This window comes from Topomyia yanbarensis, chromosome 3, assembly GCF_030247195.1.
Source record: "Topomyia yanbarensis strain Yona2022 chromosome 3, ASM3024719v1, whole genome shotgun sequence".
NCBI classification, from domain to species: Eukaryota; Metazoa; Arthropoda; class Insecta; order Diptera; family Culicidae; genus Topomyia; species Topomyia yanbarensis.
Window position 1 is genome coordinate 66,806,176 of NC_080672.1, and position 11,208 is coordinate 66,817,383.

Sequence of the window (11,208 nt, forward strand, 5' to 3'; positions counted from 1 at the left end):
GTCATTAGAACAGGCTTAATATCGTGCGGGCTTAATCTTTGTCTTTTGTTAATGATGGTCGAGCTTAGGCAGAATAACTACGAATCACCCGAGTTCACTAACATGTGTCCTGGTAATGATAGACGTGTCCATCTTTACCGTGACAACCGTCTATAAAAATACCGTCCACAATATTAGAGAATTTTAATAAGCCTAAGTTTCTTTCTCTTGCTCAGATATGGCGACACTTGTGGTTTTTGATGTCCCAGGAAGTGCTGGCAACTCCTTTTCTGAGTTCAGATTTCTGAGACCGGGAGCTACTTTCATCAGTTTTCGGTTTTACACCAGTACTTCTTCGAGTGGTTGTTTTTAGAGGACCTTGAAGAGACACGTCCTGGCGTTTACCGCGAAGCTTAGGAGAGGAGATGTTCCTCCTTTTTCTATTACTTCTAGGCAAAGCAGAACATGTTCCCTCCTGGATAGCTAAGATCGCTTATAGCGTCCGCGTCCCTGAAAAAACACTTAAGTTGCTTCTCGCGCTGTTTGTACACAGGACATGTCGGGAGATAATGTAGATTTCCCCGACAGTAGGAACACTTTTCAACATCCTTTCCACAGGTATCATCCACATGATGCCCTTCGCATTTCCCACAACGAACCCTATAGCTACAATGGTAGGCTGTGTATCCCAATTGTTTGCCATTAGTACAGTTCATGACCTGCGGCACAAAAGGGCGAACAGGTAGACGAACCTTGTCAAAGAGGAGGTAGTTAGGTAAGGTAGACCCGAAGGCGAAGGTCACTCAGTAGGAGTCTGAGTTGACATATGTCCTCTTTCCTCGACTGATGCTGAATACAAACGTTTGCACTCCAGTATTTTCACTGGTTGGAGCATGTGTGAGCTGATCCTCGCAAATCAAACATGAATCGGAGACGATCCCACAGACTTCAACCCGTTTAGTTTTAAACTGGAAATAAAGCATATTTGGCAACACTGTAACCAAAAATAATATTTTTTTTCTAGATTCCCTGACTCATTTCCTTCAAAATGCATTTCACCGATTGTTTATAGACCATATGAACGCAAAGATATGAATAAAAGTTAAAAATTGATGATTTTTTTCTATGGAAAATTTTCTATGCACGATTATGACACGTCATACAATTTTTGTCATCAATACACGCCTATAACACGTGTGAGTGCGACTTTTGTTTACATTCATAGTAAAAACTCGCAACATAGTCAACCGATCTTCGTAATATTTGAGAGATTAATGCAGAATAGATAGAAGCATCAATTGTCTTCTTTGAATTGTTTATAGCATTTACAAGTCTCAAGATATTCAATCTCAAACTTTAAAAATCGTTTTTCTCGAAATGTGCTAAATGGCGCTTGTCATAAGATAGCACAACAGCGACGATATATAGACTGTACTTGTTCATAAAAGGCTCTTAGCCAGCTATACCATTCACCTGGTTTATATCATTCACCACCTTCCGAAGCTTATCAGGACGTATTCTCAACATTTCTGTCACGTTCGTTCGTTCCATCAGAACTTGAGAAATCTTCAATAAATTCAAACACTTTTTATCTTTGGCCTGGAAAAAGATCACGCAAAGTCCAGTGAATGAGCATAGATAAATCTTAAGCCAATTTTGTTTCGAGATCCATCTCACCTTGAGGTGAACCACTGTCAAGGGAAGCTGTTTTTGCACGAACCTATGGCCCAGTGCATGATAGTAGGAAAACCAAGAAAGGGGAATGTAATATACTGCGAAACTTATCTTGGATGACGGTATCCATGCAGCTTACAATAGACGAAACACTGCTACTGCTCTGCTGGCCGAATAACGGTTAACGTGCGCACACAAAAAAGAAAAAGTCCAGAACCTCCAAGAGGCGGAGAAAGCACAACATAACCTTGAAAGCGGATTAGCAGTTTTTTTTATTGCTGTACACTGCACGGATTGGAAAGATCGACTTCTCACTCCGGGAGTCATCGTACGAATGATGGTCATAGTGTTATGTCAGCTCTATTATAATTCACTGGCGTTGTCTAGTGGATATGAGCTTTATTCCAACTGAATGTATGAACCTAAGTTGCTAGGACGGAGGGTAAAGATTTCCAGACGTGACCGATTCATGACCGCGCCAAGGCGGACATTTGTAGGCTCTCGTTTGAGATCACGCTTGTAACTTCGTAGGTGCCAAAACGTTCACCTGATTGCCGGAGTGGTATCTAGTTTGCGCGATCGCAGGCGTAGGTGTGCATAGATGATCGCGAAGGGCTTAAGTCTTGGTATGTTGACGTGTTTGTCGCGTGTATGTGACTTCGCGTGTATAAATTCGATTTTGTAACCCTGCGGCCATTCACATATTCGCGTGTGTTTTTGGATGGCCACTCGGACCGTCAATTTGATACTTAGTTTTTGGTGTATGGATCACATTCTGCCAGGGAGTGATTTACCCCATATCACAGGAGTTCCCGGTCATGTCGTCATGGAACATGTTGTCCAGTGAATATGAGAGCTTTTTTAATTGGCCCATAGACCTAGACTACCCTTGTGTGCAAAAGTGACGTAAACGCCACTTAGGTCAAACTTTACTTTTTCGTATTTTTAAGTTCGCTACGAAATTCCGCATCTTTCAGTGCAAGCGCCTGCAAATAAAAATTAAAAAATGACGCTACAAAAAAAAATGACCGAAGCATACTTTTACCCACACCATGCAAGACAAAAATTGATTTCCCGAAAAATATACTAGATGGTGTTTACGTCACTTTTGCATAAAAGGGCAGTAGATTGCTGGTACTGAGAATAGAGACTTCTGTAAGTGCCGATTCATAATCGCGCGAGCACAGGAGTTTGTACGTTCACGCTTAAGATCACGTTTGAAAAATTGTAAGTACTGAGACCTTCACCTTATCACCGGGATGTTATCATGTTTGCGAGGTCTCGGGTGTAGTTTGCGTGGATGATCGCGAATGGTTTAAGCATTTGTATGTTAACGTATTTGTCGCGCACATGTGACTTCGCATATGTGGATTCGATTTTCATGTCAACATGGAACGTGTTGTTTAGTGGATATGAGCATCATCTTTTTGATTGATCTACCTGAAGGCATTGGACCTATGCACAGTGGGACGAGCCCGGACTTAAGTCCATATATGAATGTTATGCGATAATCTCGCTAGTATTTTTCTACTATCAGCTGAGCCTTCGGAGACATTTTTGCAAAATTTTAAGTGATTTGAACGTAAAATGAATTTTTGGCAGCTTTTTTAAGGGCATAATTCTAATGTTTTTTGCATAATTTGACTCTAGGAACTACATCCGGTTATTTTCGTTTTTCAAAGAAATGGTTGATTTTATGCATTGCATTACTTCACCAAAATTATCCATGTGATAAAATTACATCGTAAAATCGCCAAAAATAAGTCACTAGTCGGTTTAATTAGTGTTTATATAACTGTTTGTTATGATTTTTTATGGAATTTGAACTTCTAATGCGATAACAACAACGACGCCCGTGAATGCCCGCGATCACACTATACTCATTCGAAAGCATTTAATTTTCTCTTTAAAATGAGTATAAGCTAGTTTTGCGAAAACTTGCGATAAGCAATCAAAATTTAAAAAAAAACTGTGAATGGAGACGCATGGTTATTACTTATATTGAATTTAAATAATCACTTTATAGCTAGAATAATGACACGAATACATGCACAGCTTTCAAATAGCATTGAGAGCATGATCTACAAGGGTTTTACTAGTGATTAAGAGTAACGAGCCGAGTGGGAAGTATGTTTTTTTAGATGACAGAGGTATTGATAATGTTTGGAAATCAGTAAATATTTTCAACCATCGGAAATAGATTATAAAATGTTTCTGGAACTATTTCTTGCTAACTTACGCAATAACTGTCAAATAGAGTGAACACAGTTGAGTTCTAGTCATTTGATGAGACTATTTTGATCCGAATTTGCATAGCACTGATATATAAATAAAATAACACCATTGTTAAATGAACCATATACAAGAAAAAAGGGTTTTTGATTTATTTCCATTTAAGATATCAAATAAACAACAATACATACCTTAAAACACACCTACGAAAAAAAATCGTTAACCATCTTGTTGATTAGTGAATGTAATTAAATATTCCACTAAGACGCTCAAAATGTTTGTTTTGAAAATGATAGAAAATGTAACCCACTAATGAATTAAATGTTTCAAAATTAGTCGAACACATCTTAGTTGATCCGTAAAAACAAAATAGTCATTTCTGAAGCCCCATAATGACATGTCAACTAATTCGTTTCAATATGGAAAATAAATTCCAAAATTACTATTGAAAAAAATCATTATAAAAGACTAAAATACTTACTTTTGAGCCACTCTAATAAGTAGTAAAGTTAATTTCTATTTTTACAATTAAAATGGAAATTCAACGCACAAAAACTTCTTTAAAAAATGTTTAATGTTTGAACCTTCACAAATACATATTTTTTGAGCCACCCTAACGTATAATGAAAAAATTGTTTACATGTGTTAATATCAAAAACGATTTAGCACACGAAAATGAATATACACAAATTTTACGAGCGATTTCGGAAAAAAAATATTTTTGAGACACCCTAATGAATAGTAAACGCTTATTTTTGAATTGTTTTAATATCAAAAACGAATTCAGCGTACCAAAATTACATAAAATCGTCCTATTTGAACTGATACGGCAAAGTTTGGACTTTAGTCCACTTTTTGTTCTAAGTCGTGCCACTGTGCTATGCTACTAGGGCCAAGAATAGGGACTTCCCAACGTAACCAATTTATGATCGCGCGAACACGGACATTCGGAGATTTACTTTTGAGCCCGCGTTTGTGAATTTATAAGTGCTAAACCACTCACTTAGTTACCGGGGTGTTATCCTGTTTGAGAGATTGTGTGCGTATGTGTGTGTGGATTATCACGAAGGACTCGAGCGTTCACGTATATACATTTTAATTAAGTTTTGTTTTTTTTTTTTGTATTTCGAATTCATCTCGTCAGTAACTAGCACCATCTGGGTGTCTAGTTAGATGATGTATCTAAACTAGTACCCAAATTAGCACTAGTTAGACACAAAAAAATCCAAATAGTTCACAATTTGGGTACTAGTTTAGATACATCGTCTAACTAGACACCCAGATGGTGCTAGGTACTGACGAGATGAATTCGAAACACAAAAAAGAAACAAAACTTAATTTAAATTAGATCTTGCGCCCTTAACGCGCAAAACGGTTTAGTCCAATTTTCCCTTTTGGGAATTTATTGCGTATATACATTATTTTTATAAGCGTGTGGCCATTCGCATGTTTGCGTCTTCTTGAATGATTGCACGCGGACCGTGAATCTGATACTTAATTTTTAGTCTTTAGTTCAGATACTAGAAGAGAGTGAGTTCTCCTATTTCACTAGTGTTCTTAGTAGACTGCCTAGAAAAATAATGAATTTTTGAAAACTCAATTGGCCCTCCCCTGAGTCTATTTCTAGTCCCTATTATTTGCACAAAATTTGAACCAAATCGGACAAGTCTAGCTACCGCACCAACGTGCCTGAAGTTTGTATGGGATTTTTGGACAATTTACATGGAGACAACCTACTGCTAATCAATCCGGCTTTGCTAAAGAAGTTATTAAACTTTTAACGAAGTGATGTCTGACTCACTTTTGCATGGGGCCTAGCAGTGCATGGTTGTGTATCAATACTCGAGTCCAGCAAATTAAACATTTTTGTGAAATAATGGTAGCTGAATAGTATGTTTAGAAGAATTATAGTACAGTTATATTTTGGTTAAAAAATTTAGTTCCATCTGTGAGCGCATAGAGGATCCCAACATTAACTTTTCAGAGGAGAGACTCAGGGGGCCGATAGGGATCATTTTTTTCTAGTCACTCTAGTTCCTAGTTATGTCGCCATGTTGTTTAGTTTTTTTTTCTATTGGTCCTGCTATTGTCTAGCCTGCTAGGATCGGGGGTGGAGACTTCCGGACGTGACTGATTCATGATAGCGCGAGCGGAGGGTTGATGCTTGAGACCGCGTTTGTAAATTTATATGTGCTAAAACGCTCACTCAAATACCGGAGTTTTTTAATGTTGGCGAGATCGCTATATATGAGAGAATAAGCAAATCATTGTGTTAGTGAGTGTTAGCATGGATCTAATTCAAGATATAACATAAAAATAACATGCTGGATAAAGAAAAAAGGAAAAAAATTAAGTAGAAGCGAGATTGAGCGATGGTAGTTTTGCAACAAATGAGTAGTGGAAAAGCAAACTACTAGAAATAAAAAAAAACATACTTATGCAGTAGAAGAAGAGAACACATGCAACATGCAATCAAACTATTTCAAATCGTCTAAATGCCTGTAAATGATAATAATTTACCATTAACCCTCCGGAAGTCGCGCAAATGGCTCACTGAACGAGAAGCCGCTGCTGCTCTAAGATGATTTCGCTAGATTTTCAGAGCAGCGTGCACTAGCGCGACTGCCGGAAGGTTAACGACAATTGCATTCCGTTAGAAGTTTTTCATGATATGCTGACCGGAAATGGATGATTACGTGCATCGGTAAATTAATCGTACCTTAATTTATCGAATCCGATCTTACCGAATTGCTGTTTTTTAATGCGCCTGCGCACGCTGACGACTGATAAATCGACACACAATGACTCCCACTGCGAGCCGCGCTCACGAACACTGCCATTAAGATTCGAACAATGTCTGCAAACACAGCCCACAGAAAAAGTCAATCCATCGGGACCCGGCAATCACCCACGTCAGTGTGCACAGGCTGTTGGCTGACCATTAGTTTAGGCTGGTGCAGAGTATGAAAAAACACAAAACATAAAAAGGCCCATTTGCCCTCTCGACCCCCTCGCACAGTGGCACCTGTTCATACAAAGTTGTGACAAAATTATAAAAAATGGTTTTTGTGGCTAAAAATTGGGTTTGGTAATTTTGGGTCGCTGATCCATTTCTGCTATCAGTTTTGAAAATCCATATTTTTTTTCGACTACTTTCATGTAAACCCATTTGACGGCGTTGGTCGTTAAAGGGTTAATATACACGTTAATAATACTAGCCAATCACATAGGATAGCACAAATGGTTGAAAATCACTGATTTTGAAGTAATATGATGTTGTTTGGGCAACCAATTTGTAAGAAAATTTATGAGCTACAAGGCGTCTCCATACGGGTACTTTCAAAAACATAGATACAACAGCTCGGCGCAAAAATGCGCAAGATAACCCCTGTACATCTAGACTAAATTTTGAGTCAGATTCATGATAAGTGACCCATGGGAGACCATCTCAAAAATTGGAAGACGTACAACGATAAATTACTGATGACATTGAATTTCTCAATTGCTTTTCCTTGAAGCAGAACAAAAGTAAATCATTTCTGTTCAAAAAGCTTACTTCTATAGTTTAGCATATTCATTCTTCTTTACAAAGAACTCAAAATTACTCCAAACGGCCGTGTAGTTCTTGAGCTATCGCCATTTGAAGTTTGAAGGTACGAACAATTCTAATGAATTGAATGGAACAGAAATCCTCGACTGAACTTATTTCAACAACATGTTAAAAATTCATTTTCGTCCGATTGTTGTAATATTTTGAGATACTTTTATTCAAACTGAAAGAAAAATAAAACAATTATTTACAAAAGTATTACAAGACATTGATTTTTGGGGTTTTGTCACTCGTCGTGCCACTGTGCCTCGATGCACCCCTATCGAAACGTAATGCAATAAGCATCTTAAAGCAGTTGTCTGTCAGAGGTTCTTTAAAACTGATGCACAAATATGCTTGATGATGCTTGCAATACCGTCCAACCCATCAACCTAGGGGAGGGGATTTTATTGCAGATTTCATGATTAAAATCGGTCAATTGAGTTGCCAGCAATAAACTGAAGAAATTTCTTCTCGGTAATTAATAAAGGCGCTAATGTCGTAAGGATGTGGATTGAAAATCGCATTCCATCCTACCTAACAGTACCATTCAAAAACACGGGAAAAAATTACACAAACTACGCTAAGAAATGACAGATTAGTTTGTATTAATATCAAATCTATCAAATCCAAAACAGAGCCTTGAATGTCATCATTTGATATACGAACGGTTGTTAAATTTGTGATTGCTTTTCAGGTCATATTGACTACTGCATCCAGTACCCCCAAATAAACAGGCCTATCAGCTTTGTACATGTTCGGCTTGTCTTCCAATCTTTATGGCGATTGTTTAATTAATATAATAAAATCAAATTATTTTTATTAAAAAAACAACAATAAACCAATTATAAACCAAATCATCGTAGAAGGTCTTACACATTTAGGTGGTGCTATCAATGATACATTTAACCATTTTTACGTAAATTAGATGATATCTGTAATCAGTGGTAGGTTATTTTCTTTCGATTAGAGAACAGTTTCTGGACAGATTTCTTTAAAAGATTAAAGTCTGAGCACTTTTGCACTGTCCAAAACTCTATGCATTCTGAGAAAAATATTTTTTGTTAGAAAGCCTGTAAACTTTGCAAGATTTGCTTAATCTAGGTACCCAATCCTAATGGTGTCGCAAGATTGTTCGAAGTCAATAGAGGTAAAGTTCACATTCCGGCTTTGTAGAGAAATAAGTAGTGTGTAGGCTCGCGCTTTCGAATGCATCGGGTATGTTATTCACTATGCCAATGAAAAAAAACTGATCTTCATTTTGCCATTGTTTCGGGAATTTAAGAATTCTTCTGGACTAGGAAAAGCAGTCTGCTTTATGTTAAATTCGTAATATAAATGATGTAAAAAAACAAAGCCTTGGTACTACATTTCGTAACGAAAGTTTGCCTTCTGTTTCGAATGGCTTCGCAGCCGCTTCTTAATGTACGGGACAATTGCGGGGCTTGTGCTACGATCCTACTGATCGCTAAGAAACCTTCCTGGCTGGGACCCTGATCTGCCAGGCCAGTGTCCTCAAAGTTTCATTTAAATTGAGTGTCGAAAAAAAAGCAAAATGCCACCTCAAGAAAATTGAAGTTGAGGTGTTTCTCCGCATCTATAAATCGCCTGCCATATCAGAAGATTTAGAGTAACTGTGTACATTCTCATCGCTTGAACATTCGCTGGATATTTTTTTACTAATTTCAATTTAGTGTCTTCTACACCTTATAGACGAGTAGTCTTTCATTTTCTAGCACAAACAGGGATCATCATATTCGGCCCATAAATACTTTGAACTCTTGAATAACCATTATTGTAACCAGAGTAAATTGTTACATGTAAATACTATAGCCTTTCTTGTAACAGAGAACAGACTTTTAGGGTTTTTAGTTTCTCTTGTCTTAGATTTCGAATTGATTTCAATGAGCGCGTTTCAAAATTACCTCGGACCTCGGTACTTCAGCATTTGTATCGCATAAACCTATTCATGACTTGGAAGTTGGTGGTGCAAAAAGATACGCCAACAAAGCAATGATCATATTGTTTTGGCTGTCGACATTGTAGGTAATTTCTTTAAGCAAAAATTGGTTTAATCGAAGCTTTTGGTGAATCTTCAAATAGCTAATTTGGATGAATTTATGGAATAGGAACGCAAAACAATGCAAGCTTTATAAAACAGTGGAAACCAGTGGTCGTATTTTATTATGACTTCACGCCGTATAAAAATCACTTTTTCTTAATGTTACATCTTACAGCAGCTCATATTTCAACAATACCAATGCAGGATTGGATATTTCCCATTAGAACAGTTGTCCCTTCAGATCATTAAATTTTACGACCGTACACGGCTGCAAACTGTCGCTTCCCCAAACATAAAAAATACATTTCGCTATGGTGACACCATCGGGCCACCGCCGCCGTTCCCACATATAGCAAAATGCATTAATTTTTTTGTGTTCAACCCTCGCACTAAATCGAATAAAAAAACACCATCCTGTAAGTTTTAGCCTGAAAATGCATCGAAATTAGAAACCTACACACACACATTGTGAAGTCCGAGACGGACAGAAGTAAGGGGAAGTGAGTAAAAAATCGTAATTAATTCCCTGATGAGTTCGAAGCTGGCTGCTGCCGTAGAATTCAAGAACAATAGATTTTCGATTCCGTCTCTTCTCCAGTTCGATTTAGGAACCATAATAATAGTATCATCTGCGGTACATACATTGCCAGCATCATTCCCGATGCTGCGACTAGGGTCAAATGACTAACTGTTGTGTCATGATTCGAAGTTCAATATCTTATCCTTGTACTGCTAACGGATGGCATTTAGTTGTTAGCGAAAGGCTTCAAATACATTTTGATAAACAAAAACTGACTGATCAGTGATCGGTCAGAGACAAAGGTCACCACATCCAGTCAGTGTACCCTATTCATTAGAAGAATATTTTTCAAAGGATACACTCTCGTCTATGCCAGTTTTCAGAGGTGTTGGAAGGGATCAACATGTTATGAAAACAGAAGGTAAACGAAAGGAAAAATGTTTCTCGTTCGCCCTGCACATCCCGTTCCTACTCCCATTCAACTTTATGCACAATCGATGTGACGAATGTTCTACGGATGATGGTGGTAGTAGAGATGATGACGATAATTAATTCTGGGCAATAGTTCCACTGTTTTGAACGCACGAATGTGTCCTTTTCCTCCATCTCCGCTTCACGTGATTGATCTTTCTTGTTCTCTGTTTGAATGTGAGGTTCTGAACAGAGCTTCCTCAGCCTCACAGCATTCGGGGTTCGAATTTTGTGTTTGACGAAAGGATGATCTTGAAATGTGACGGATCTCAAGAAGACAGAAACAAAGGATCGCAAGTATTTATGTTGCACTGTAGTGGTGTCCCTCTACCAGGATGGAAGGTAACAGTAGTCGAGTTTCGTTGATCCGTGAACGAGATAAGCGAATTTAGGTCTTTTTTCAAGTAACACGCTGACAATTTTAACGATTTCTCTTCCAATGTGGATCGCGGAATCTGATTCATCCAATTATTGAACTTTGAATAAATAAATTGTTCTGATGCAGGAGAAAACAGAATAATCAAGTCGGTCTGAACAGTTGTTATTCTATTTGTTTGGCGCGAGGAGCACGAAAACGACTACGTCAATCAAATTTCAGAATCACTCGAGATTGTGTATGCTACCTCAATCAGTGTTATCACCTCCCATTTCAGTATGGCAGTATTCGACATACAATTGTCA